Source organism: Ammospiza nelsoni, chromosome 1 (genome assembly GCF_027579445.1).
Source record: "Ammospiza nelsoni isolate bAmmNel1 chromosome 1, bAmmNel1.pri, whole genome shotgun sequence".
NCBI classification, from domain to species: domain Eukaryota; kingdom Metazoa; phylum Chordata; class Aves; order Passeriformes; family Passerellidae; genus Ammospiza; species Ammospiza nelsoni.
Window position 1 is genome coordinate 66,800,304 of NC_080633.1, and position 26,906 is coordinate 66,827,209.

Consider the following 26,906-nt stretch of genomic DNA (forward strand, 5'->3'; position numbering starts at 1 on the left):
TTTCTTAAGTAAATCCACATCTAATAACACCATTTATTTTCTCTTTCTTTTTCTTGCTGTGTAGTGGAAGGTAACATGCTGATTTCTCTTAGAAAGTGCTGCTCAGGGGCTACAAGATCTTTAGCTCCCTGCCCTGGTGTTAAGGGGATTAAATATGAATTAGACAGTAAGGAATGGATGGGGGCCAGTGCATTTGAGCTGAGATCCTCCCCAGGTGAGTGTGTGGAGGATGCCCAGGTGACAGGCACAGTTGCCTCACATTCATTGCAATCAGCTGCTGTAGTTATGGCAGAACCTGTGGCTACTTAATGGCTTTTCTTTCCCCTACCTCTCCTTTTATTTCCACTTCCTTTTCCCTTTATGATGCTCCTGCTTGCATGGGTTGCCTTTTTCTTTTTGTGGCTTGCAGTGGCATTGAGCTAAACTCTAGAGCACGCCTCTGTGGTGGTTTTAGGGTGCACTAATATCCTGGATGAATCATTTTTGGAAGCAAACACAGTCCATATTATTGACTGTCTGGAGAGACTCATGCAGTAACTGAGAGGACAGGAGACCATGAGCTGTTCAGAGCCTTTAAAGTGTCAGTGCTGTCCCACAGCCATCTGCTGGAATGTGTTGTGGTGGAGCACAGGGATGTTCTCCAGAGGTGGGCTTGCTGGAAATTTGAAGCCATGTGGTAAGTAACTTTAATTTCTTATGCTGAGTGGCTGCATGGGTGTTTCTGCACAGACAGTGTATGAAGGAACTGCATGGAAGGGAGGAGCTGGGAAAAATATAATGTCTACATACAGGACACTAGTATGCTACAGTGGCTGCAGTAGCTAAAATAAGTTACTAGCTTAATGTATTCAGTGCTGGATATTTTTATTTTGGGTATTTTGGGTAATCTCCACTCTTTCTTAATTGGTTTTATATTGCAAAGTGGAAAACTCTGGAACAGCTTTCCAGGGTGTTTCTGTGGCCCAACAATACAGGTTGCCCTTCAGGGATTCCTTGTTCTCTGGGGCCTGTTTCTTGTGTTTTTGGGGATAACAGGGACTCTGCTTTGGAAGCAGGAACTGTGGGCCTTAATTTCTTTGAATGTGGAAGGCACTGAAACCAACTTCTCCTCTTAAGTAGTCACTGAGCTACTAAATAGAAGCTTTAAAACAACCAACCTTCTCTGCCCCCCTTTCCACCAGTATGAGGCTGAATGGCCTCATCCCAGCCCCACAGCAGCTGCCAAAGCTGAGTGCCTGGTTGGAAGCAAGGATGGTGTGTGTGTGCTGGGTTGAGTGGCCTTGTCCTTGGTCAGGGGGCAGCCAGTCAGCACAAGAAGCAAACCAGGGGCAGGTCCCAGACAGAGTTTCTTGCATTTGCTCCCTGTACATTGACAGCTCTTTTTTTTTCTTTCCCCCTCTCTCTCTCTGCCAGTGGTGTGTTTTGCAAAGGGGCACCTGGAAGCAGAGGGCAGTTGTTTGTTGATGGCTTAAAACCTCTCTGCTTGTTGTGCACAGGGGCAAAGACCCGGCTGTAGTTTACGTAAGTACCTGCCATTGCTTATGGTTATGTAAAAAAGGGATGAATATCTAAACCCGGGATCAGAAGTCTCCTACACATGAATGGGTCCGTTAAGTGGGGAAGGAAAACAAGGCAGAGCCGTGCCAGATAAGGCACGGATGGCTTCACATTTTCATTTGTGGAAGAGCTAAAAGTAAAGGCCAACAGTGAAAACATGGTATTTCTCAACCACCGGATCAGTGGGGAAAGTAATAATGGAAAAAAAGAATTCTCCTCCATGCATACAAACACTACAGAAAAATCAAGCTAACTTCAGGGAGATGCTGGGCAGGATTTTGAGGATGGTTTTAATGAAAGAGGAGGAGGAACAATTGTTTAATGGGCAGTGACTCAAAAGGACTGAGCACACCACATGTGCTGCAGGCAGCAGCCAAAAGGATGAGTGGTGGGTTATGCCTCCCTTAAGGCAGGCTTGGCCCCAGTCCTGCTGGATGAATGAAAAAGGTGGGTTGATTATTTGAATGGGGAAAAAAAAAATCTGCTTCTGAAAGCATTTGCACTTTTGGGCTGAAGTCCACTGACTTCAGATAGCTTGGGGATCAAAACTGCCTTGCTCAGAAAAATGTCCTCAATCTACTTGTTGCAGCAGGTGTGGGTTGTGTGCTTCATCCTGGAGAAGTGGCATGAGGGAGAGCTGATGTGAGGGGCATCTGCTCCTGGAACTGATCAGACTGAGCTGCAGGATGTGTTTTTACTGCACACAGCTCTTTTCTCCCCCTCCCACAAAGAGGACTTGCAGGCACAGTCAGGGATTGTGGCACAAACCCTTTGCTGCAAAATGCTGTTCTTGCTCTGTGTGGTGTGTCTGTGCCTGACTGTGCTCTGCATCCTGCGTAGTGGCTCCCTGTGTGCCTAGGGGTGACTCTTGAGTGTTTGCAGACGGAAAAAAACCTGCTGTTGGTGTGCTTGCTTGGAGAGAATGAGCACCTGGGTCTTGCATACAGAGGAGGAGCTGTAATCTCAAATAATTTGTTTATGAAAATGAATGTAGGATGTGCTGAAGACTCCTTTCAGGACTGGGTAGCAGTAGATCAGAGTTGGGCTTCCCCAGTGCTGGCAGTAGATAGGATCACATGACAAGAACAGCCACTACATTTTTTTCTCACAGCTCTCCTCCCTGACCATCTGCTTTTGCTCCCCACCCCCACTTACACCTTGGCCTCCTCCCTGAGTTACCATCTTATGCAGAACCCCACCCAAACCACTTTTCTTTCTGTACCTTCCCTGGGGAGCTTCACCTCTCAATGCAGTGAGAACAACAGGATTTCTCCTTTTGCTGTGAGGGCCAGAAACCATCCAGATTATTAAACTTTCCAATACAGCTCTCTACTAGCATTTATACACAGTGGAATTCCTTATTACAGATGAGGATTTTAATTCTGAGCTTAGCTTGATAGAATGTAATTTAAAGCCATTAAGGATGGCTTAGCCTTCAAAGCAAACTCAAGATTGTTTAATTAGTCATGCAAGCCACTGAACACTACCCATAACACAAAACAGCTAAAGTATTTATTAGTTTTAGAGCTAAGCTAAGCCTTGCTTGTTCTACATTTTCAATAAAGTGCAGCAGTGTTAAGCACATCTTGCTCTTTCCTAATCTTCCAATGCTCAGTAAATTTTATTTCTGAATAAAAGCATAGCCTAAGTGCTGCAAGATGTAGAATGAAAACCAAATTGAACCACTTCCTGCAAACTTTAGAGGAAATAGAGGCAGTAATGGTGCTTGGGATGTTCTGAAAATTTTTGTGTGTTGGTTTATTTGTAACTGTCTTCAAAACAAATGCAAACTGGTTCAGACTTTGTATTTTTTTTTCCATTTCCTAAACTTTCTGAAGTTTAGGTGAGCTAAGAAAGAAACTCCCAGTAACTAGCTCTGTAGAAGCTGGAAAATGCAGCAAGGAAGTTGTGAGTAAATTTTTGTGGACCAGAGAGAAAGCAATCTCTGTTTATCGTTTCCTTTTAGAAGGTGCTGGTATAGGCAACATCAGAATTCCAGGATTTAAATTGGAATGACTTCTGATTGGATCAGCAGAGAGAAGGTTTGGTGTCATGGACTTTCTAGTCTTGGAATTGCTTGCTTGTATTATTTGGATTAGGAGTATTGCACGGTTAACCCAAGTTGATATAAGCTACATCCCAGCGCTCTGACTTGTGGGGCTGGGACACAAACGGATTTGTGCATTGAGAAGGGTTTGTGTTGGGATTGATCTGGGCTTTCAGTATCCATAGTGGGATACTGTCTGAAGAGTTGTCTGGGCAAAGTTGGACTAAGTCACTGTTTGTCTGTTTGAGTGTAAAACACTTCTCTTGCTGCCCGAGTGTGCTCCTGCACTTGCTTTTGTTGAGAGAAATCTCTCCTTCAATTCAAGGGAAATCTTGGCAGTACTGGGAGCCAAGTCTCATGGACACGACCTCTATGCTGGGCTGCCTCAAATTAACTGGTGGGATCTAAGTGTTGCCATAATGCTTTTCTAATAGTCTGCAACTTGTGGGAGGGAATAAAAAGAAAGGTGGTTCCTTGTCTTGCTAACTACTTTTGATTCTCTTCAATGCCTTTGAACACTTTCTTAGTCCCAGCAGTCAGGTTTTTATAGGTGAATTGTTATCTTGATTCTGTGGATGTTTACACTAAGTTGTATTTCCACCACCAGTAACACCAGCAGGGAAGACATTACTTTCCTCCGTGAAAATCAAGCCTAAAATAACAAATATACCATGAAAAATTAGCTGCATCATTGAGAGTGGATTTCTGTGGCTAGTGTTTGGAAGCAGGATATTTGATTTCATGTCTTTTTTCAGGATAGTGGTAGTATGGGACCATTAGACAACTGTTGCAGTATTTTTTCCCTGCTTTCCTAAATCTCCTACTTGTATTCCTCTTCCTTATGTAAGTAAAAGAATTTCTTACTGGTCCATGGAAAGAGTGAGCATAAAAGTGTTTTTGTAGAAGAAACTAATTTTATATTAAGAACGATTCTCCTGTGGGAAGAAACAAGTGCAGCCTTAAGCAGCAAATTCTTTTCAGAAACAATGTGATTGTGACACTTGTGCAAAATATACAGACAAGGTAATTGGCTCTCTGGGCTGCTTGCACTGCTTTATTCTGGTCATGATTTGGGCCCTGCCAAAAGCTCAGTGTTGTTCCTGGCTTTAGCGGCATGCCGGGTGTTACTGCACTGCCTCTGGGGACTTTTAGGGCCTTTGGGTTGTAAAATAATTCCTGGTTAAAGTAAGATCTGGCAGATAAAGTTCCCTGAGGCTCTGGCAGCCCAAAACACCTGCCCATGGAGCATCCTGCCCAGAAAAGGGGGCTCTGCTAAGACCATGACTGTGACTGGGCAGAGTTTGCTCAAACTTGCAACTTCTTATGGAAACGGCCAGATCTGATGAGGTGGCGTTTTCCAGCACAGGTGTGCAGAAAATCTACAGTTGTCTCTGTCTTGGAAAGGTATCAAGAAAAAAAAAAAGCTTAGGAGGCAGTTTGGTGTCTTTTGATAAGAAGCTTCTCCATAAGAACAAAATGTTATGACTCTATTGCTTGTTGATTTCCTGTCATGTGAAAAGTTAGTTTCTGTGGTGAATGGGAGAAACTCTTACCTATTATCTGTCTTTAAGTTACTCTGCCCTAAGGCTTTGGTAATTTAACTTCATCCCTTTTCAAAGTTTTTTTTTTCTCCTTGTTTTTTTTTTTTAACTTGAAACTTAAGGGGGGGGAAAGAAAACCCCCAAACCTTTCAAAATCTGCCCCCACTCCCTCAGGTGATGCTCTTCTGAAATGCAAATGCTCAATTATGCAAAGATAAGAACATGAGAAACTTTGGGAAGCAGAAAAAGGGTTACCTTGATTAATGACTAAAGCTGTGTTAATAGTGGATTTTTAGTCTCCTAGCCAAACCAAAGCAGCATTGGGGGAAGGGAAATAATGCAATCTAACTGGAAGTAGCACTAGCCAGAAGTTACATCAGGGGCAGAAGAGAAATTCAAGTAGCTGGGAAGCTTCCTCATATTTGGTCTTTCTCTTCTGCTTTCTTCCCATCTTTCTTGTGGCAAGAGGGATTCAGTCATAACAGAAGCATGCAAGGATGAAGTGGAACTGCTTTCTGGATAGGGAAACCCTGCCAGGAAATGTAGAAGTTTCTCTAGAAGCTGCAGCCTGTTTCTCTACCAAATACCCTGCCCAACGTAAGGCTGAGCCGTGCCTGTGCTGTTCCAGACAAGGCATGCTGCAACCTGCATTTTGCCTAGTGAAGGTGCTAAAAGGAAATCTTTTGGAAGGTGTTATTTAGGACACAAAGAAGTGAGGAAGAGTTAAGGTGGTCTCGTTAATTTTGGCTCTTGTGTGCAATCCGCCACACTTTCAAAGGATACGTGTGTAGGCATGCCCCAGGTTATCTATCCTCTTGTATGGAAACATGTATGTGTAAAAATTTGAATGTGACCAGCTTGACCACTTCTGACTGCCTCTATGGCTGTAGAGTTACTCTAACCACTTAAAGTTTTTTTTTCTCTTTAATTTTAAGTAGCATGATCTAAATTTTGTTATTGACTAAACACTTGAATGAAGCATATTTTTCAGTATAACATTACCCAGAACTTGCTAGATAAGCCTGGTAGGTGTGATGGCTGCAGCCATGAAAAGCAGTAATTTCTTTAGAGGAAGTTTGGTTACAGAATGTTTGTAGTTTAACACAAATGATGCTCAGCATGCTGCTGTGAGACATCTGTGGAGTCTGGTATTTGAGCTGATACCTCCTATCACAGGTCAGCTTCAGGTCTGAGCAGATCAGGTGTGTAGTACAGTGCTGGGACATAAAGGCTGAAGAAGTTTCCTTCCAGGACTACCAAAGAATTTCTATATTACAGGTGCTACAGTCCATCCCTGACTGTCTTATATATGATTTTACTGCCTGCTGCAATTCTCATGCTTGCTCATCCTTCTATCATTCAGTGTTACTTTTCATATTATCTTTTTTTCCTTTGATTATGCTGCAGGATATATTAGCATCTCCTTTTATTTGTCTCTGTCTTATAGTTCTTCTCCTGAGTCTTTTGTGTTTTGGTGTAATTTGTCCCACATAAGCTAGGCTTTGTTTGCTAGATGTCACTGGTGAAGGAGACGAAATTGCAGAAATACCATGATGCTTCTTTTTGAGCCACAAGTATCTTCAAATGCCTGGCTTTTTATGGCCGACTGTTTATTAGCTAATTATTAGCACAGTGTTTTTTAATTAAAAGATTAATTTAAATTAAAGTGGACATAGATTTTCTAAGCTTTAGAAAGCTGCACCCATTGTCCTTACATAAAATCATCTGTACTGAAGGGGGCCTGTGTTAAGGATACCTTGCTTGTGACCAGTTCAGCCACTGAAGCCTAAGAACCTTCAGTTTAGTACATGAACTGTTCAAAATGCCCTTGATGTGTGCCTGTTGGAGACCCCACCTGCTCTTTGTTTTTTTTGGCATTCCTATCACCAGCTTTTGTGGGTTTGAAATCCCTTGAGAGAAAACTGCCCCATGTCAAGAGTTTTAATTCATTTTTAAATCAGTCTCTTGATGTGCGCAAGCTAACCACTGGTTCTCCAGGCAAAGGACCTGATGGTTATCACTGCCTCAATTATCTATCAGTGAGACTACACTGGTTAAGTGAAGTTGATTTTGATTCTTAGGCCCAGAGAAACAAAGATAATTGTACCTTGTAGCAGCCTGTTGATCATAATGCTCAGAGACTTGTCTAGTTTCAGAAATCTGTTCTGGACTGTAATTTCCTCTAGATGCTGCAGCGACAGAGACCAAGGGATTAAATCTGTCTGAAAGTGCTGAAGAGCACAGAGCTCTACAAATAATACTGATGTGTCTTCATCCCCAAACAATTCACAAGAGAGCTGAAGTGCCAGAGGGGTGTTTAAATACCTGATATTTTAGGATGTTTAATAACTAATCTTATTGTTCTGTGAATGGTTTTCGAGGTATTTTGGGAGCTTTGAAAATTGTTGCCCTCCAAGCCTAGAGGTACTTGTGTTGGAGGGGTCTTGGCTGAGCCCTGCAGTCATCTGTTCTCAGTATTTCCCCACCTTTTCCAAAAACTGACACCACCTCACAGGCCTTTGAATCCTGCATGGGACAACCCAATGGGCTCCATGAAATGTGATTTAGTTTTATTTGTGTTTGGGCACTTTGCAAGCCTGGGACAGCTGTGTGTGGAGCTGCCTTCCAGCAGGAAGGGCTTGAAGCCTGCTATTTGTCCTAGCATGAATAATAATAATAATAATAAACTTAAATTATATATAGATGTCAGCATCTTTTTATAAGCCAAGGTACAGTTCTCTGATATGATTTCATATAAACAGCACTCACAAAACATTCAGTAGGGGAGACTAATGGACTTTTATTGCTCTGCAAGGAGGGAACGTAAAATCACAGAAGTTTTGAAAATAACAGAAGTTTAAAAATAACTGAAGTTCAGCATTTATTGAGCTTCAGACCGAAAAAGCAAAAATCCCCCAACCCTGCAATGTCTTCTGAGTTTTCTGTGAATTCGAAATAGCACAGTAACTCTGGAAGTATCTTTCAGTGGCTACAGAAAATTAAGTTAAAATGTTATATGGAGGGAACTTGTCTCATCAGAGCAATGGGAGTGAAATTTAGAATCAAGTAAATGCTTTCATCTATTCAAGTAATTTGAATAATGTATAGCCCCCTGAATTAATAGGCAGGAAGTCAATCAAATTATTCTGTTAGCTTTATAAACCTCAGAAAGCCATGGCTTGGGTGGATAAAGAATGTCAGCAGAGCTTGAGTGGCATTTAGCACTAGACAATTAATTTGGAAATGGGTGTTTAAAGGGCAGTAAATTTACTGCGTGCAACACAGTTCACTTTCCTGAAGCAGGTTTGTCTCTTAGAAAGAGTTGTAAAACTGAAGTAGTGAGTAGTAGTAGAACTGCTTGGGCCTCCCCTGTGATGCCATTTGGGATCTGCCAGTATTTTATGGTCATGTCTGCTGGTTAAGACATTCTTCACTTTGATCACTTGCTGAGGTGCAGCAGCAGTTTAATAGAGATGTAGGGTTTACATGTCATTTCACAAGCACTGAGGCTCCTGGAGATACATGGTGCTATTTGGACTCCCAGAGTGTCTGGTTATTAACTGTAATTATTTAATGAATGAAGTGGTAGTCACCTGAAAGTCTTGAAATGGAGGTTGATCAACAATATTGTAATAGTGGACAAGAAAGCGAATGCAGTTTAAGATCAGTGAGCTGTAGATCTTGTAGATAGCAGGCCACTGAAATTCAGCTCATTTGCTTATCTCCTGCAGCAAGATTTTAATTTTCTGATGCCCTTTTGTCATGTATGATAATATCTGGAATAAAGGACTCAGATGTGGCCTGACTGGTAAAGCAGAGCTACTGATTTCTTCTGTCAAGGGTATGTTTCTGGCAACCTGAGACGTTTGAGTAAATTCCAGTATCAGAATAATTTTTGCTTCTCTGGTAACTTTTTTAATATCATGCACTTATATTCATAAAACCTCCAAAGATTTTTTTTTTTTTCCAGGAGTAATTTTAGGCAGCAATGAATGTTAATTTACTAAATGTTAGCCCACAGAACTATAGGTTAAGTGCTTGGTCACAAAGTCCTTGTCAAAGTACCATCTTCTGGATTTCAACAGTAGCAACAAGAGAAGTTCAGGCTCTTTGTAACCAAGTTGCATGTAGTGATTTGTCAAGGAAACCAACAAATAAATTTCTTTTGAAGCTCTGTTCAAAATGGACCTTAGTCTGAAATGCCATGGAAGATCTCAGTGAACTGGATGTTTCTTGAAGAAATATCTGGGCGCTGTGAATACAACAGAATGGCTCCTGTGTCAGCTAGGTGGGAGGGAAATCCGTTTTGCTGCATTCACCAGAATGGTGGTGGCCAAGCTGGAAAAGGTCTGTCTTGAAGCATGCAGTTGCTTTTCCATAGTGAAAGGAAACTAAATGCATGCATGGGACACCTAGCTGCATGAGACTGCATCATACACCGAGACATGGCTCCTCTGTACCTCTGTGTTAGGTCTCATTTCCCTTCCTTATGGAACTAAAAACCATTACACTGGAATTTACCAATAGAGTTATCAAAGTCAAATCTGTCTGGTGTTAGTTTTGTTTCTTTTTAAATTAGACTGTTTTTTAAAATAGAATTGTTGTGTTTTGGGAGACTGTCTGGAGCAAAACAGGGTTGAATTGACTTCATGTAATGGACTGGCTTGAAAAACAAATTAATTGGGTTTTTTAAGAAAACACTGTAATGCTTTGGCTAGGGTTGCATCGACACAACCTGTAAACTCAGCAGCACTTCTGAACAAAGCACAGAAGTAAATGTTTTCTTAGCTCTAACAATCATTGAGGCCATCTTTGCTTGTCACATTCCCTGTTCATATATTATTTTTATGTTCCCAGCATACAGAAACAGCAGCTAGGGGAAGTTTTTATTTTGCATTTGACAAGTTGCATTTTGCTATTTTTCAACTTGCCTTTTTCCCTCTTGCTGTGAGGAATTATGTCTGGGGCTTAGAAACTATAACTGTTGTTTAGAATTTCAACTTTATCTCTGCAACTTCTGTATTGCTGTCATTTTATTGTTTAGGTATTGGTTCCACTTCAGTTTAAATCCCTTACTTGGAGGCTTTACAGCTTGTGTAGTTTCTAATCAAAGTTTAGATGAGAATATATTTTTTTTTTAAATTGAGATTACAAAGTTGTTTACTTACTCCAGGAGAAGCAATTTAAGGAAAAAAGAAAGGTAGTTATTAAAAACAAAAATTAACTAAACTTGGCAGTTACTTGCTTCTTCCTTCCAAAGTAGCTGAAATTAATGCTTAAAACTTAATGTTGAAAATTAATCACTTCATAGGCACTGTATGCTTTGCTATCTTTCCAGTTGGTTGTATTGGATCAGCTTTTCTCCACCTCAGAATTGGGCTGTGATCCAAACTGCATTATAACACAGGAAAAATGTGGGGACACAGCTGTTTCATCTAGTTTTGGTTATTTATTACACTGGAAAATTTGTTCAGACCTTATCTGAGGCACCATAATTAGACCTTAGCAGCAGAACTTTTGAATTGCTGCATTCATGGCAGCATGGAAATGACTATGGAAATTGGGGAAAGAGCAGGATTCTGGAGATATTCACTGCTGCTACAGGTTGGAGTGCAGACTAATGTAGAGAAGACAGGAAAACAATGTAACGATAAAGAGGAACATTTAAGGGAGTGTTTATATGCTATACATATTTAATATAAGGATTATCACAGCCAGACTGGTAGGTTTCAAAGGAGAACATTTGCACAGACTGATAGTGCTGCTCACGGACTGGTCACTCTGCAGCACTTACTACAAATGTGCTCACTGCTTTTTGTCCTCTGCAGCTCCATGCAAGGCTGAAAGCAGTGTGGAAACCAAGCCAAGCTTTGTGCAAAGGTTGGGCAGGCGCTCTCCAGGCCACAGGTGGGCCTGATATGTTGCAGCAGGCAGAGGGAGGAGGAAGGGGTTGGCCAGCTCCTGCGCTGCGTAGGTGCTCCTTGAGCGTGTACTTACGTAACCTTCCCAAAAAATCAGGCCCCGACAGCTCCAGAGAAACCTGGCTCGTGGGACTGCACGTATGCCACCTGAACTCAGAGGAGCCATTATCTGCAATCTGGCACCTCTTGCAGGCAATTATGAGAGCGATGGTAAAAGGCAGGCAGGGGTGAGGGCGGTGCCTCTGCTGGGGCTGCTGCTTGGAGCCAAGTGACCGGGCATGGGGCTGCACAAGGTGGAAGGGGCTCATGGTCCCCCCAGCCTTGTAAAGCCTTTGGTTCCTGGGAGAGAAAAAACCTCAATCTATCTGGGGATCTCTTCCACTTGCTTGTCTGTAGCCTCTATTTATCAGACCTGCCAGAGCTTTTTCCCCAAATGGCTCTTAGCTGAAGGTAGACACATAAGAGAGTGTCCTCTCTTTCCAACCTGCAGCACCCAGAGCCAGATCTGCAGGTGATGTAGGTCTTTCTGGCTGGAATGGGTGCCTGAGAAGATTGCTAAACTACCTTGGGGCCAGGCACCTTGCTCTGTTGACTTCAGTGAGGATTACATGCTTTACCTGCTCAGGTGCTTTGAAAGAGACATCTGACATTTCTGAATGTCTAATCAGGATGGAAAATCCTGATCTCCCTCTTTTATCTTTAGCTTCTTAGTATTCCAACGGTCTGGAAATTCTAATTGTTCTGAATATACTCCAGGGTCGCTAAACAGGCAGTGACTCTTCTTGTGCTGGCGATACGTATGTCCTTAGAGAGTGGTGGCACAGCCCTTTGTCATAAACCATAAGCACAAATAGTTTCTGTAAGAGCCCTACATATCTTCTGCAGTTCCCATCTCTTCCACAAACTGTAGAAAATGCATCCATGTAAATGAATGATATCACCTCAATCCCATCAGCTTTAAGATGGCTCCTGGGGCTGCAATCTCCATTTTGCAATTACTTTTGCTTTTGTTTGTTCTTAGAGAGCTTCTAACTCATGAACTACCCATCCTTCTGCTTTTCTCATCTTACTTGTTAACCTTTGGCCTACTACTTTCAGTACCATATTCCAAGAATTTACTTACTTGAGTAATTTTCAGCAGTCCATTTGATCACAATTGGCTTCCCGGTTGCCTCTTCTTGATTTCAACTCATGTGAGCCATGAATAAAATTTTCCTGAAGCAGGGTGGGCTTTGCTTGATGCTTGTACTGAACTGCTTTTCCTTCATTTGAATGTCACTCCTCATCTTCTTTTTCTTCAGAGATATAACTTCAATATATTATAGAATTGAAAATTGTTAATTTGATTTAAAAGGAAAACAAAAATTTCAGTCTTTACATAAAAATCCCCATATTTGATCCTGCATAGTAAGCCCCAAATCACAACAAAAGCCCCTGAAGAGCAACGTTTCTGTGAAAAATCTTGTGCTGAATTTTCTAAGTTGACAAGTTTGGCCCAATCTTTGCTTCTTATTTAAAGATAACCCTCCTGCCCCTCAAAGTAATTACTGGAAATCTCTGTGGAAATTTTACACAAAATGGGCTTTTATTATCTGAGTCCTGGTATTGCTTGCTGTAGGTTTCTCCTTAACCTCTGGCAAAGTTTGGTCAGTTGTTCAACTTAGTTTGCTCAGATGGAGAAAGCTGCTGCTTAGGGCGCCTGCTCGCTCCCTACTCTGATTTTACCATTCTGATATTTATTAGCCATAGATATTTTATTTATTCCTTATACTGTGGCCACATCCATGTAAATCCCTCAGCAGTCTGGTCTTGCTAATGTTTCACATCAGGAGATTATACAGGCTCACATGCTGTGGTATTGCAGGGGAGGGGTGGGCAAATCCATGTACATGTCGTTATTATGGATTTTTTTTTTCCCTGTTGTAGTTACAGCTTTCCATTTTCATTTAAAAATCTCAAAGCACCCACTACCCTTGTAGGAGGCTACTGTTTCCTCTCCTATTTATTTTGAGTTTAGAAGAGTTATAAAAACAAATTCTCTATGAAGTGTATAAATGATCTGATTTTTTTTCCCCGTTCACATTGATAACCAGAGAGAAAATAAAATCTCATGGAAACGTGGCTATCAGAAGTTAGGGACGAGGCTTTCCCCTGATGTTTAAATGAGCAACTATAGCAGCCAAAGGACTGTAAAAGTGTAAGGTTGGATGTAAGCAAAGTTGAATGAAGATGCACCAGAAGGTAGATTTTTGTGCTGGCAAAATGCCTGGAACTTTTGAGGGATATTGAGAAATAGCCTAAGGCCCCAAACCTTGTGGCTTTCAAGGTTTGCTCCTCTCTGCCTTATACCATTTGTTTGTCTTTAATTTTTTAAGAAAGACTTTCAAATAAATTTCTGACTTGAGACCAGTACTTCTGGAAAGGTTAACTGAGCCATGAGGTTTGTTTGTTCAGCTTGGCGTGGCTTGCCAGCATGGGTGCTTTGTTTTATTTTTATTTTATTTTTCCTCTTGGTAAAGTGATGTTATATCTTTGACTAGTCATCCTTACTGTGTATATATGAATGCATTTCCCCTTTCTTCTGTGCTTCCCAGCCCAAAGCAGTCTTTTAGCTTCATGTGTTTGCAAAAGCCCCGGGTGGTGTTCCACTGTGGATGGAGGTGCAATCTGGTAGGGCAGAGGGTAGGAATTTCTTCTTTTTTTTTCTTTTTTTTTTCCCACCTCTGTATATTTTTTTTTTCTTTTTCTCTGTCCTGCTTGACTTGAAATGTGAAGTGGGAAGAGAGGTAACTGACCTGGCTGCTGGGCTGCACAGGAGCTTTGCTGCCATGTGCTCTGGTTCAGCGATGCCAATAGAGATTCTGCAGCCAGCATGCTTGCTCTTCGTCTGGTGCCTGTGTAACTCTGGCTGCTGTGGTTTGTGGAGGCCTAAAAGGAATTGCAGGATTTTGGCATAGGGCAGAATGGTGTTTGCAGCCATTTATGACCTGGGTTATTGTTTGGGTTGGTTTTTTCTTTTTCTTAATTGGACTCTCAAAGGTGATTAAAGTTCAGGTTTGGGGAGGACATGGGAGTGCAGTGCAGTGTGCATTAACATGCCTTATCTGCACATGTGAAAATACCCTTTTGTACAAAGGGTTGCTGCTTGTTTCCCACATTTGTGGGGAAAAAAGGTGTGAAATTTGGAGCACGTTCCAGGAAAAAACAGTTGGCTCCTTTTTCCTCAGGGCAACGCAAGGCTGGCCCCTTGCCATGCTTTGAACCCTTTGCTGCCATTTGCAGAGTGAGGCAAATGCTCCAAGAGCAGGAGGGTGAGAGGGCTGGAGGAGGAAAGGCAGGGCAGGGATGCACGGCAAGGAGGCCACTGAGCTGGGGACAGGAGTGTGACCTGCAGGGGCTGCACACCGAGCTGAGCCACAGAGCAGCCCAGAGTGCTCTCCTCGGAGCTCCTGCCCTGCCGTGCTGGGTGTGCAGGCGTTCGGAAAGAGGCAAGTTTGGGCGTGCAGGGAAGCCTCTTCCATGTTTTATGGTCGGTGCAGCTTGCAAGGAGAAGCTGTCATTTTTTCCCAGGGCGTGTAGAACCAGTTCCGCTGGTCCAGCGTGCGCTGCAGCGGAGGAGCCGAGGGCTGTCATGAAGGGGGCTGTGACAGACCTGCCTTTGGTGCTTCTGATCCTTGGGAAGGGAACAGACACGGAGCTGGGAGCCTGGGCTGGCTGTCCTGGCCATCTGCAGAAACACCTGCTTTTCTCTCCATGCAGTGTTGCAGGGTTATCAGCCGCTCACCAAGCATTGTTTCAGGTGGTGATCATGGAGCTGTTAGCCAAGTGTGTCTTCCTTTAGGAAGACTTAATTTTACTTTTATTTTTCTTCCATTTATGTTGTCAAATTTGGTATTTCCAATGTTCCTGCTTCTCCAGCAAATTTCTCAGGGTGATATTGCCAATTTTCTGGATTTTTGTGTCCTGGGGCATTTAGTGTGGTGTTTAATTTTGTTTTTTTCCCTTGACTTGCAAGGTGCTGGCATCTTCTGAATTTGGGAATTTTGAGTTGCACAAAATACATTTCTAATTTTGATGATGAATTGCTTTGATTTACCAGTGCAAAAAATATTTATGAATAAATTTGATTTCCCACTCTTGTTTCTCCTAAATCTTTTACTTGACCAAGTGACTTGTAGTTACCTAAAATAATTGGCATTGGAAGTGCTGCAGTAGTCACTGCAAAAGCCACTTTCAAAATAATTACACGAGAAACTAGTCAAGTTGTGTAATCTCCTCCTCACTGCGACGTTGTGTGGGCAATGCTGGTGGATTCTCTGGGCTCTGCTTTTTGAGACATTTTCCTTTGTGGTGGCTCTGTGCATGCCAATGCACAAAGGAAACCTGCACAGGATTCTGTCCTGCAAATTGTCACCCTCTGAAATGAGCATGGAACTACTTAGGGCTTTGCTCTTGACAAACATTTGCTTGCAAATGATTTTCACTTAGCCAGTCTTCCTCACCAAAAAAAAAAAAAAAAAAAAAAAAGAGAGAAGAAAAGGGTTTGGGAAGCTCAGGACTTCAGGGTAGTTCAGTAAAGTCTGGATCTCAGGTTTGGTTTGGTAAGGGTGCTGGCCACACAGTTTCAGGGAAACAGTTTCTTCACCCCTCTACTATCCACATCCTCTTTTCACTCCCTTCTGATACTGCAAGCATGCCAGGTTTGCCAAGAGGAGTTAATAGATAGAGACTCAACCCCGAAACTAAAGGGGGTGGCGGGAACCACCTTAGCTTGATTCATAAGTAGAGCGTTTTCAGTGGACAACAGCACTTGTCCTTTTTTTTTTTTTTAAGTTCACAATTTTTAGGATTGTTAAAAATGTCTGAAGAATTTGTGATAAGGTTTTTTTTTGTTTGTTTGTTTTTTGAAAATTTTTTTTTCTTATTTTTGGGGTATTTTATAAGAAATGGAAGTGTGTCTGGAGATAGTGGAAGAAGCAGTCCAGATTCAGGACAAAGCTGGAATGTTGTGTTCCACTTAAATTCAATGTCTTTTGGCTAGAAAATCTGAGCATGTCAGAATCCTTAATTCCAAATCTTTGTGGAAGACAGAAAAATGTATTTCTCAGCCCTGCAGAGAAAAAAGGCTGCTTCATTGACATTTGCTAGGAAGAAAAAAATTGTCTGACAGGAGCGTTCTATGAATGTTTGTGTGTGAAAAGCATAGAGCATCCCTGCTCATGCACATACAATTGCACAAATGTCTGCCTGCAGGTTTGAACCCTTTATCACAGAACTAAACAACTAATAGTTTAGCCTGTGTGTTTCACAACTTTTGTGCGGTTCTGTAGATCCAACTGAAAGGTACAGCAGGAACAGCTTGAGAGGCATATGTGGGTTTATTCCCTCTCACTACCTCTGTTCTCATCAGGCATATATCTACCAGTCAATTGGACTTTGCATGGTAAGGATGTCATTAAAATAGAGTAAAATCAATGAAAGAACCAAGCTTTTTTTTTCCATACAAACGTTGCACTGAAAAATCTGTTTCTGCCGTAAAGTGATGAAACGAACACTGCCCAGTACTGATGGTTCTTTCAAACCATCAGAAGGCATGAAACACAATTATTTTTCTCTCACAATTCATTTTCTGCAGATAAGCACATTTCACAATGGTGTGCAGTCCCCCCTGGAGCCCCCAGGCTGTGCTCCTGGTTCCAGTCACCAGTGCACGCACGGGCTGTGGGAGGGGGGTGACAACATGTTGGAAAGTAACTCTACGTCGGCACAGCTTTGGACCTTGCTGCAGGTTTTACCTTATGAATGTTGGTTTGAGGGGAGGTTGGGGCTTCCAGGGTGGCATGGCTCTGCTGGTCTTCTCCTTCTCTTCAGTTTTTTGTGTGTGGCATAAACTGCAATTGTATGTCCTGTCCCTGTGTCACTGCCCTTGCCTCTGCCAGAGTCACTTCCACAGCACGATTCCTCCAGGAGCACTATCCTGGCATTGTGGGCAAACATCCCTCTTGTGGCTGAGGGACCTGTGCAGCAATAGCTGCTTCTGCCCCTTCTCTCATTAAGCTGCTTTGGACTCTGGCATAACCGGGGCGTTAATCAGAGTGAGAAATCTGCATTAACAGCCAGACCCATAGCTTGGTGTGGGGCTCCTGGAGAGCCACCTCTGGAAGGCAGGAGCAGTGTCCATGGGCTGAGCATTGTGTCAGCCTTGGGGCTCTCCAGAGGAGACCAACACTGCTGGGACATGTTGGAGATGACAGCATGCCCCCAGGTGAACAGGAATGCTGAAATGGCATGGTTGTCCTTCTCTTCCTGTAAGTCTGTGCAATAGGGCTGAAAATGCATTTTTCACATGTATTTTCTGCTTAAGAATGGGAGGCAGCATAAATAAACTTGCAATTCGGTCTCACCTCTGTGCAAAACTGAAAAATATCAGCCAGTTAGGTGGTTTAAAGCACATTAATATTTAATTCCTACTCTGAGGATAGGCCAGTAGGGGAAGCTGGAAAAAGTTTACCATATTCTTATTATTTTTGCCTGTGGGCAAAAGTCCAACAAATCTTTCAGGAGAGAGATAATTACGTGAGGACGGCGCGGAGCCGTGTGTTGTAGCACACGTGAATGCTGACCTGGCTGCTCCCAGCAGCCAGCAGGGCTGCTGTGATGCTCAGAATTACATTTCCTTCTGGGAGACTGCAGGAGAAAGAGCTGAGGGATTGGGGTGGAAGCAGGAGGGGCTTGCTCAATTACAAACCCTCAGTTTTTACCTTGTTGAGCATTCAGAGAAACAAGGGAATGCTGATGAGGGATTGGGGACCAGTTTGGAGTCCGAGCATCTTCCTTCCCAGTCTGTGCCAGGGCTTGCTATTGCAAAAGATCTGATGGGAGGTGATGATACAATTTGTGGTCAGATAAGGGTGTGCATATTTATGCAGGCCGTAGGAGGTGGGAGAAGTAGTCCTTGAGCAGGAAATGTGATGTTATTTGAAGAAACATGCCTCTTGACCACTCTACTTGGCCTTTTCATTGCAGTTCTATTTTTAATGTTCACTAAGGGATTCCATATGGATGGAGTTTTTTCCTTAATTTTTTTATTCCCTCCCCGCCCCCCTTTTTTTTCCTTTCTTTCTTGGAGGGGGCACAATGTGGGGAGAATGAGGCCTTGACAATGTTTACGGCAGTTTTGTGATCAAAGCTGAAAAATGGGCCATGATGTCAGGGAGCTTCCAGCTAAGCTGCTGGGTAACATAGTCTGGCTATTTGGAGAGATGCGAGGGGGAAAAAGGCAGATGCAAAAAACAATAGGGCGCAAAAAATGTCTTTGCCTGGTCTTTAATGGGTACTTTTTTTTTTTTTTTTTATATTTGATTGTGGATAAGCAATAAGCATGCCTACCTGTAACTCCAGAAACACATTTTGGATTTTTTGGATTGCTTAAATTGCAACAAAGGAATATGTTTTATATGTAAAACTTGTGCATGTGTATTTTTTGTGTGTGCGTGCGCCTTTTATTTCATTCAAAAGAAAGGCCTGTGAGGACTAGAAAAAGAGGAGGATACGGTCTCTTTATGAATACTAATAAGGAAATCAAGGGGGACAATGGCACTTCAAGTTTCATCTTTCCATTTCCTAGAGGCGCAAACTCTGCAAGTTGTCACCTTGGTGTATTCAGTGCCTCTTGAAGCACTAGACTCCTCCAGAGAGAATGTCAGCCCCAGCCCTGGGCAGTTTTGACAAACAGAGTATATATTGATACATGATAAAGTATGCTAGAAATCACCCCAGCGCTAAAGGCTACTATAGTTTTAATATCATCATTTGAATTAACAAGCATTCTGTGGAGAAATAATGAGCTTTCATTATTCAGAACATCATCCTTACCCCGGGAACTCAGAAACCATTAGCTCTTGAGAACTTAATGAAAAGATGATAAAGAATGTTTTAGATAAAAGTTTGAACGGGTGCACTTGGTAACTAAGGTAAAATATTAATGTTTCTCCCAATGATGAATTGCTGTTGCTAAACTCGTGCTTGCTGAGGAGATGGAGGGGCGCATAGGTGTTCCTGTGGGCAGTGGATGGGATGGAGGGCTGTCACACACTGCCAGCGTGCCCCATGCTACTGCCTGCATCCTTTGTTGAGACAGATGGGAGAAGAGAGAAAGCTGGGTATTCAAATCTCCCCATCCTCCCCAGCAGCTATTTTCCTACTATAGGACTGAAGCTAAAATCCTTTGCTGTTTCTTTCTTGTAGGAATTCCCCCCACTTTTTTTTTTTTTTTTAATGTATTTAACATGATAGGCAATGCAATACAGCCAAGAGGGAGTGGGAAGGAGTATAAGGAACAAAATGACCCAGCGCAAAAAACTGAGTCCTGAAGCTGCTGACCTGAGGCTCGTTTTGGGCAGATCTGAGGCGCTCAGGCTGAGCGTGGTTGCCACTTGCTGAAATTCCATATGGGTGGCTTGCTACATGTCTGCAATAAAAACCCCCGGTGCAATAAACGAAGAAAAAAAAAATATATAAAAGTTTAAATTTTATTGGGTGTAAAGCTCTTAAAGAACTGCTGTTCACAAAGAGTATAAAGATTGCTGAGTCTCAGTGTACGTACCCCTACTAAAACGTGTTAGTCCTGCTGTTTTCTTTCTTTAACTGTAGCAATTTGCTTTCTTGCTGTTCTATAATCCTTGCACTAACCAGCATGGAGGGCTCGCAGCCTGCTTCCACCTGTGGGCAGCTGGGAAAGGCTGTCTGTCCTTCCGAGGCAGGTGCAGAAGTGCTTGGAGCCCCCCGAGGTTGGTATTGCTGTGGAAGGGTTCGTTCTCACTGAGCAACGCGAGCGGGGGGAGGAGAAGGAAAACAAATGGGAATAAACTATCACATAAACAGTCTTAAGTCACAGTGTTTGCTGCTAACAGATGCATTTAGGTAAATGCTGTTACCTCAAGAGGTGTTATCTTCTGGGGATCCTTATCATAATTTTGTTTTAAATCTGAACAGCTGTTGTTTAACTACCACAGACCACAATTTATCTACAGCTTGAGGCCATAAAGGTACCTTTATTACACTCTTTCTTTTTTTTTTTCTTCCATTTGATTTAATTTCAGTGTGTCTGACACCAAAATGCTATATACAATTTGCATATTACAATATGCACTATTGCAGATTCCATACACTACTAAATGGGAAAATCAGAGCAGAATGGTAAATGGGGAAAGCTTGCAATGACAAATAAAAGAGGAAGATGAGCTCCCATGTTTCATTTACATGTAAAATATTCTGACAATTGTTGTTTCCCCAAGAACAAAGAGCTGGTTTTTCTAGGGTGACTGGTTTATGATGGCTGCAAGAAAAAAAAAAAAAAGGATTTTTTTTGGCACTGGAACAGAAGCATGCTTATCTGAATTGAGCCCTGGGGCTTGCCATATATTTGGAATAAAACTTAAGTCTTACTTAAGAAACCAACAAATATGGAAGCATGAACCATAGTGTACTAGGACTGAAAATCACCTCTCTCTGGACAGAATACAGGAAAGGACTTCCGGAAAAGATAATTTTGTTCTGAGTCACCTGGTCTTTTGTAGTTAGTCTCTGAAGTTTATTATGGGGCACAGGGAGGGAGAATTGTTGCAGGTATGGCATAGTGTGCGGTGTACATGGGAAACTGTGGTTTTGTAGGGGATTCTTCTAACATGTACATCTCAGGTGACCCGGGTGGTATCTTCCAGCCCTTGGTTGCTGCTTCCCGTCCTGCCCCGTAATCTCTGCCTCTAGATCCAAATTTCTCAGTGCCCTGCTGCAGAAAAGGTGCACAGCTCTCTCGGTACTTCCCTTTTCCTTGAGGAGGCAGGAAGTCTTTGCCTCCAGACTTGTTGGTCCGACAGCTTTCACCAGCGCAAAAGCTATGGCAAGAAGTCTCCCAAATGTAAAGTTTTATGTAAGAATTTGACTTTGAAAAACCCTTAACACTTAACCCAGACCTCTAGAGTTCTGCTTTGTTAGTTTTTCTTTGGAATAAATAGTAGTAATAACCCCTCAATTATATGTGTAGTGGCTTGATGACAGAAAGGTCATCTCACCACTTTTGCTGCCATTTCCTCCATCCTTAGCCATGAATGTGGAAGCTCTATGTGTCTTTGAGAACAGGTGGATGTTGTTGAACTGTTTTCCTTAGTGCAGAATACATTAATCTGTTGACACTTATCAAAAAAATTATACCATAACTCAGCTTCTAATTGAGCTTTCATATTCCAACATCCATCACATAACATGAGACTGTTTAGCTTGGCTTTTCAAGGACAGTGTGGAGAAAAAACACCTTGTAGAGGGGAATTGGGCTGGGGTGTATGTGACCTCTAAAAACCTGTATCTTGATGGCACTTGTGGATGATGTTGGTGATCAAACTATGCTGTGATCCCAGCTGCCAAAAGTTTCCTTTTGTCTCTGAAATCTATCCTGGCCAATTTAATCTGTCAGTTGAAGTTTCCCCATTTGTGTCCTTTAGGTATTGCACAGAGCTCAGTGTCTTGCATGTGAACAGTAGTGGGTTTTATTGAAGTACGTGCAGGTACAAACTGGCAGCTAATGTCTCTTGTATAATATTGCTCCTGAAAGAACAACTCCACAAAGAATACTGTCTAGAATTACAGGGCAAGAGCAAGTCAACAGTTAATTGGCTGTGCTGTAATTACTTCTAGATGCATAATGTGCAATACTTATAGGACTTGTAGAAGTGGCATACAAATTTCACAGTGGTCTCTTGGTACTTTATCATGTGTGGAGGATTTTGGTAGTCTCTGTAGATCTTGGGATTAATGGTACAGTTATAATTTATTCCTGCTCTGCTGTTTTAAACAGTGCGGGTTTTTTTTTTTTTTTTTATTTTCCTCTTAAAAAAAAAAATGAAGTCTGTCTTTAATTGTCTCAAAGGCTAGACTGAAAAATAGGACAGATGCTGTTCAAAGGCTGTCATTCTTTTCTAGGATGGAAATAATTCCACTTGCTTTTTGTTTCCTTGGAGTGGCTCACACTTCTGCCGGTGTGTGGCAACCGCATGTCATGTGCTGTGGTACCACAGCCCAGTGGGTTGCAGACCTTACAAAGGTCCAGATGAATATGGACAGTGAGACAGATGTAGTTTTTGAATATCTGGAACCTGATTTTCCCCATCTTAACCTCAGGGTTCATAAGATGTAATTTCACTGAGCATATGGAATGACTATTTTAGTCATATTGGGCAAAGATCTGAAACGGCCAAAAGCTTTGTGTGTGGGAATATGAATGAGATCTTTAGAAACAAGGCTAGGCAACAGTAAATTCTTGACCTGGCTATGTCTCATGGTTTCAACAGTCCCCAGAGCTGTGGCTCTTTGGACGTTATCCAAGCCTCTGAAGTCAACCATAATCTTTCCCACTGCAGCTGTGAAGAGACTCTGAAATTTGGTGGCACAGCAAGCACATTTCAGGGCTGCTGAAATCACACTTGAGAAGCCAGCTCGGAGGGACTTGTGTGCACGTGAGGTTTGTATGTGCTTGGTTCACTCATCTCAAGTGACATGGATACAAAAGTCAAAGTGAAGCTTTATAACATGGACTTTGGAATCCCCAAAATGTCATTTGTATTTTACCTTATTAAATATGGAAATCGTGTCAAAGGTAAATGTCAAGGGGCTATAAAATTACCCTTCTTATCTCCTGTACGTTTATCAGTTGATAAATGGAAAGAAGCTGCTGCCAAAATAACTGTGAATGAATAATTTATATATGACTGATGCATCGTGTATGTTGTTTCAGGCAGAAAACAGTAGGACATCAATAATCAAAAGAAGTTGGATTAATTTAGCAATATTTTGCTGTTAATTTTTTTATCTAAATGCTGCAGTCTGGACCTTTGTTATGAGGTCCTTCTCTTTGTCGCTAAGGACTGATCTACAGATCACTGAAATCAATAGAGTCAGCTGTTTACTTCAGCAGGCTGTGAATCAAATCTATAATATGCATATATAGCTTTTTTCCCTGCTTTTATAGTGCTCTGAATTTGAATTTCTTTAATGCTATGTGTCTTAGTGTGGAATTTGGTTCACATGTTTCTTCCCTACCCGCTTTCCTCTGGGCTGAATGTCTCAGACAAGAAATTTGGAGAACTTGATGGAACAAGGGTGGGGGAAAGGTGACTGCAAAAAAAAGAATTGCATATCTTCTCCTATCTTTCATTTTTTGTTTTTATTCATACAGGGAAAACTGATTTATCAAAACTTAGATTTCTATGTATGGTAGACTTTTTTCCAGCATGTATTTTTCTCATGCCTTCCCCTAAACAGAGAACATTTCAGAGATTTTTAGCACTGACCATTGTGAATAAGGTTAAGCACTGAAGAGGTGAACTAGATTCTTTCTGTTCTTTTTCATGTGATTTAAATACGGCCCATTTTGCCCATCACATGACAGAGCTGCCAGAGATTGCCTCAAGCTAGTTTATGGCTTTAACTAAAGGTCATCTTAGAGGGGAAAAAAAATCCCATGGAGCAGGGGGAGGAGAAGAATGTATTTAAAAAAATACATTAAAATGGATTTTAAGCGTTTGTTCTGAAGAATACAAATGAAAAAGAGAAGCTGCCATTATATTTCAATGAGTCAGGAGAAAAAAAATATAAAACCACCACCAATAAAAATAAAAACTCCCTTCCTCTGTGTAGCACAGCGCCTCACGATAGAAGGGTGCACGAAGCAACTGCCTGGATTTTGTTCTACAGCTTTCTCTACCTGACCTAGATATCTGGCTAGCAGTTCACCACTGCAGAAAATGCCCTAGTGCAAAACTCCTACCCCACTGACTGCTAATAAGAGCAATTCTCACATCTGCAGCTCTGCATCCATCCTCACCATGTAATTGGTCTGGCTCTCCCAGCTAGCTGCCTCTCCTCCTGTAGGCCCACACTGGGAAGAGAAATCCCAGACCTCCTGAAGGCTAAGGGGCTCCAAAACTGTGCTATGTTATCAACAGCTACATGGTTAGCTAACTGCTGTGACTGAATGGAGATTGGGAAGCACTGCAGGCAAGGGATGAAAAGTGATGCCCTCCCATAGCACAATGCTGATATGCAGAATTGGCCAAAACAACAAAACTTCACAGACAGTGCAGCAGAAGGCATTGGCTCTCTTGTTTGGGCATTTTATTACCTGGAGCTAAATGTGCAGAGAAGGGAGATAATGAAGTACTTGACTAATTCAGTGTGATCCAGCTGGCTAAGCCAGAGGGGCTGTAGAGCAGGAAAAGCTAGAGAACTCACTGCTAGCCATTTTCCCTTGATACCTGTGAAGCCAAAACAAAGAAGTGCAGAGATCAAAAAGCAGAGCAATATCAATATCGGGAAAAGGGAGGGGGACAACAAAAGGGGAGGAGAAATTGGCCCCCCATCCTTTCTCCCTTCTGTGCTTTATTTAGTAGTGGGGGGGAGGGGAAGGTTATTTTCATTTGCCTCATGCTAACTTCTAATCTATTTCAGAAATTCACCAATCACCCAAACGTTTAGTGCCCCGTGTGTCACAATACTCAATGCCAGCCTAATTTTTTAAATTTTATCTACCGTTTGTGCTTGGGGGAAAAAAAAAGACAGGTTTTGTAATGCAAGCACGTGCAATGGTAGTGTGTTCAAAACCCCATATTCCTCCCCTTTTCCACAGCTTAAAAGGCTAGATAAACTACACGATTCTTATCCAGAGGGAAATTAGAAAATGTAAAGTGTGTAAATCCCTCTCCCTGGCTGCTAGGCATTGGTTGGTTTTTGCTGCTGCATGTGGGTTTTTTTTTTCCTCTGACAACCCAGCTATTTAAGTACACAAGACGCATTGCTTGCTCTGTCTCTTCCCCTTCTCTGACTTCTCCCCACTATCTGACTATGGAGTATAATGCCATTCCAGCTGTTTCCCAAATGAGTGTGTAGCACTTGTAAAAAAGCTGGTAGTCAGTGAAAGGCAGTTACCATATTTTATTAAAGATAGAAAGTCAAACTTCATACCTGGTGTAATGTAGGTGCAATGCCATGAAAGGAAATGGAGAAATATCCACCTCCAGCAGGGCTGAGTTGAGCTTGTGGTGCTCTCATCATGGCTGCCAGGGACTGAATCACTGCTGACCAGTCTACCTGCTGTTCATGCATTCTTTTTTTAAATTCTTTTTTAAATCTGAATACAGGCAGACACTATGCATCATTCAGAGATGAGCATCACAAACATTCTTTGCAGGGAAGGCGACCACAGCAGACTGCCGATGCTCTTCCAGTGCCAATTACAGTGATGGTTTAATCGTAAAAGCAGATTCACTAAAATAGGATCAGAGCCAAGGCGTTTGTGATTTGGAAGCTTGTGCTAACTTTTGATAGTTATCATCAGGGGCAGCTGATGTGACATCACCCTGCAACTCTGACTCATATTTTTAATGGACCACATGCCTTTGCATGATAATTTTGCTGCTAGAGTTAGCTTGGCATTGGCTCAAGAGACAGAAACACCAGCAACAAAATCAGAAGATGTGTTGAGAGTTTGCAGTTGTCATGGAAATCTGGGGTAGTTGCTGGTGCTTGCCTCCCTTCTAAAATGGAAGTCCACGTTTGCTCCCTTCAGCCTGGAAGCTAACAAAAGGGACAAGAGGTGGCTGCTCTCTGACAATGTGGATTTGAAGATACAGGAAGCTCCTTTTAGGGTCACGTATAATTTTTCCGGAAATATTTTTTGCTAAGAAAATACTTTCAGCATTGGAAAAATCCACCTTTCTTGCCCAGTTTCTTTTTCTTCTCCATATGGTGGTGTTGTGACCATAATATGTCTGGAGAACACCTTGCAAAGGGTAGTCTTGGGTGTTAGCAGTGAAGGGGCAAATGTGAAGGGCTGGCTTGTGCTAAGCCTCTGCTGTCATGGTACAGCTGGGATTTCACTGGTGTATTGGACCCCTTTTGAATGGGAGCAGCCTGTGCTCTGCATGAGAGAACATGGGGGTTACAAGAGGGTGTGTGTTGTAACTCAGCAATTCCACGTGATGCAGATTAACAGGTGCTCATAAATAACTCATGAGTTCAGAGAGTCACTACAACCTGACCTGGCCACCTCCAATATCAATACATCTATCAATAACAGTGATGAAAATTATTAAGACAAAGCCTCTTAAGGCACTACTGGATTTAACAGTGTGGGGAGAACAGGAATGTGCTTGTCCCTGGAGAAACAATAACCTAGAGCTATGCTGTGTTTAAGAGGAAAATAAAAGGAACAAAACTGTGTGCTCCTGCTGGGGACCTAAATGTGATGCTGGCTGAAGTATACATATGTGTGCATCCCATCTCTGCCTATTGGGATGACTTTATACTAAGGTATGGTATAAGCTAGAAACCAGCTTTTATTAAGATTTTTGTCTCTTTGTTTGTTTGTTTTCCTTTCCAAATGCAGTTTTGGCATAGGCTGTTACAATACAAATCACAAACTCAAGGCTGGTGAATGGTCTAGAGATTAAATCATATGAGGAGCAGCTGAGGGAGCAGGGTGCTTAAACTGGAGAAAAAGAGCCTGGAGGGACCTTATTGCTCTCTACAAATGCCTGAAAGGAGGTTGTAGCCAGGTGGGGATCAGGCTCTCCTCCAGGCAACCAGTGACAGGATGACAGGACACAGACCCAAGCCACAGCAAGGGAGGTTCAGGCTGGATGTCAGGAAGAGCTTTTGCCCTGAAAGTGCGGTTAAACTTTGGAATGGGCTGGTCATGGAGATAATGGGGTCACCATTCCTGGAAGTGTTAAAGAAATGACTGGATGTGACAATTAGTGCTGTGGTTTAGTTGGTGTGGTAGTGATCAGT

At 42.2% G+C, this 26,906-nt stretch overlaps 1 long non-coding RNA gene across 1 annotated transcript; it reads left to right on the plus strand.

Annotated features, from left to right (window-relative positions):
- The first annotated feature begins 424 nt into the window (after window positions 1-424).
- On the plus strand, window positions 425-22,715 carry LOC132072372 (uncharacterized). The gene is made up of 3 exons (XR_009418357.1): window positions 425-676; window positions 1,414-1,521; window positions 22,481-22,715. It is a non-coding gene; the product is annotated as an uncharacterized LOC132072372 (long non-coding RNA).
- Window positions 22,716-26,906: the final 4,191 nt, after the last annotated feature.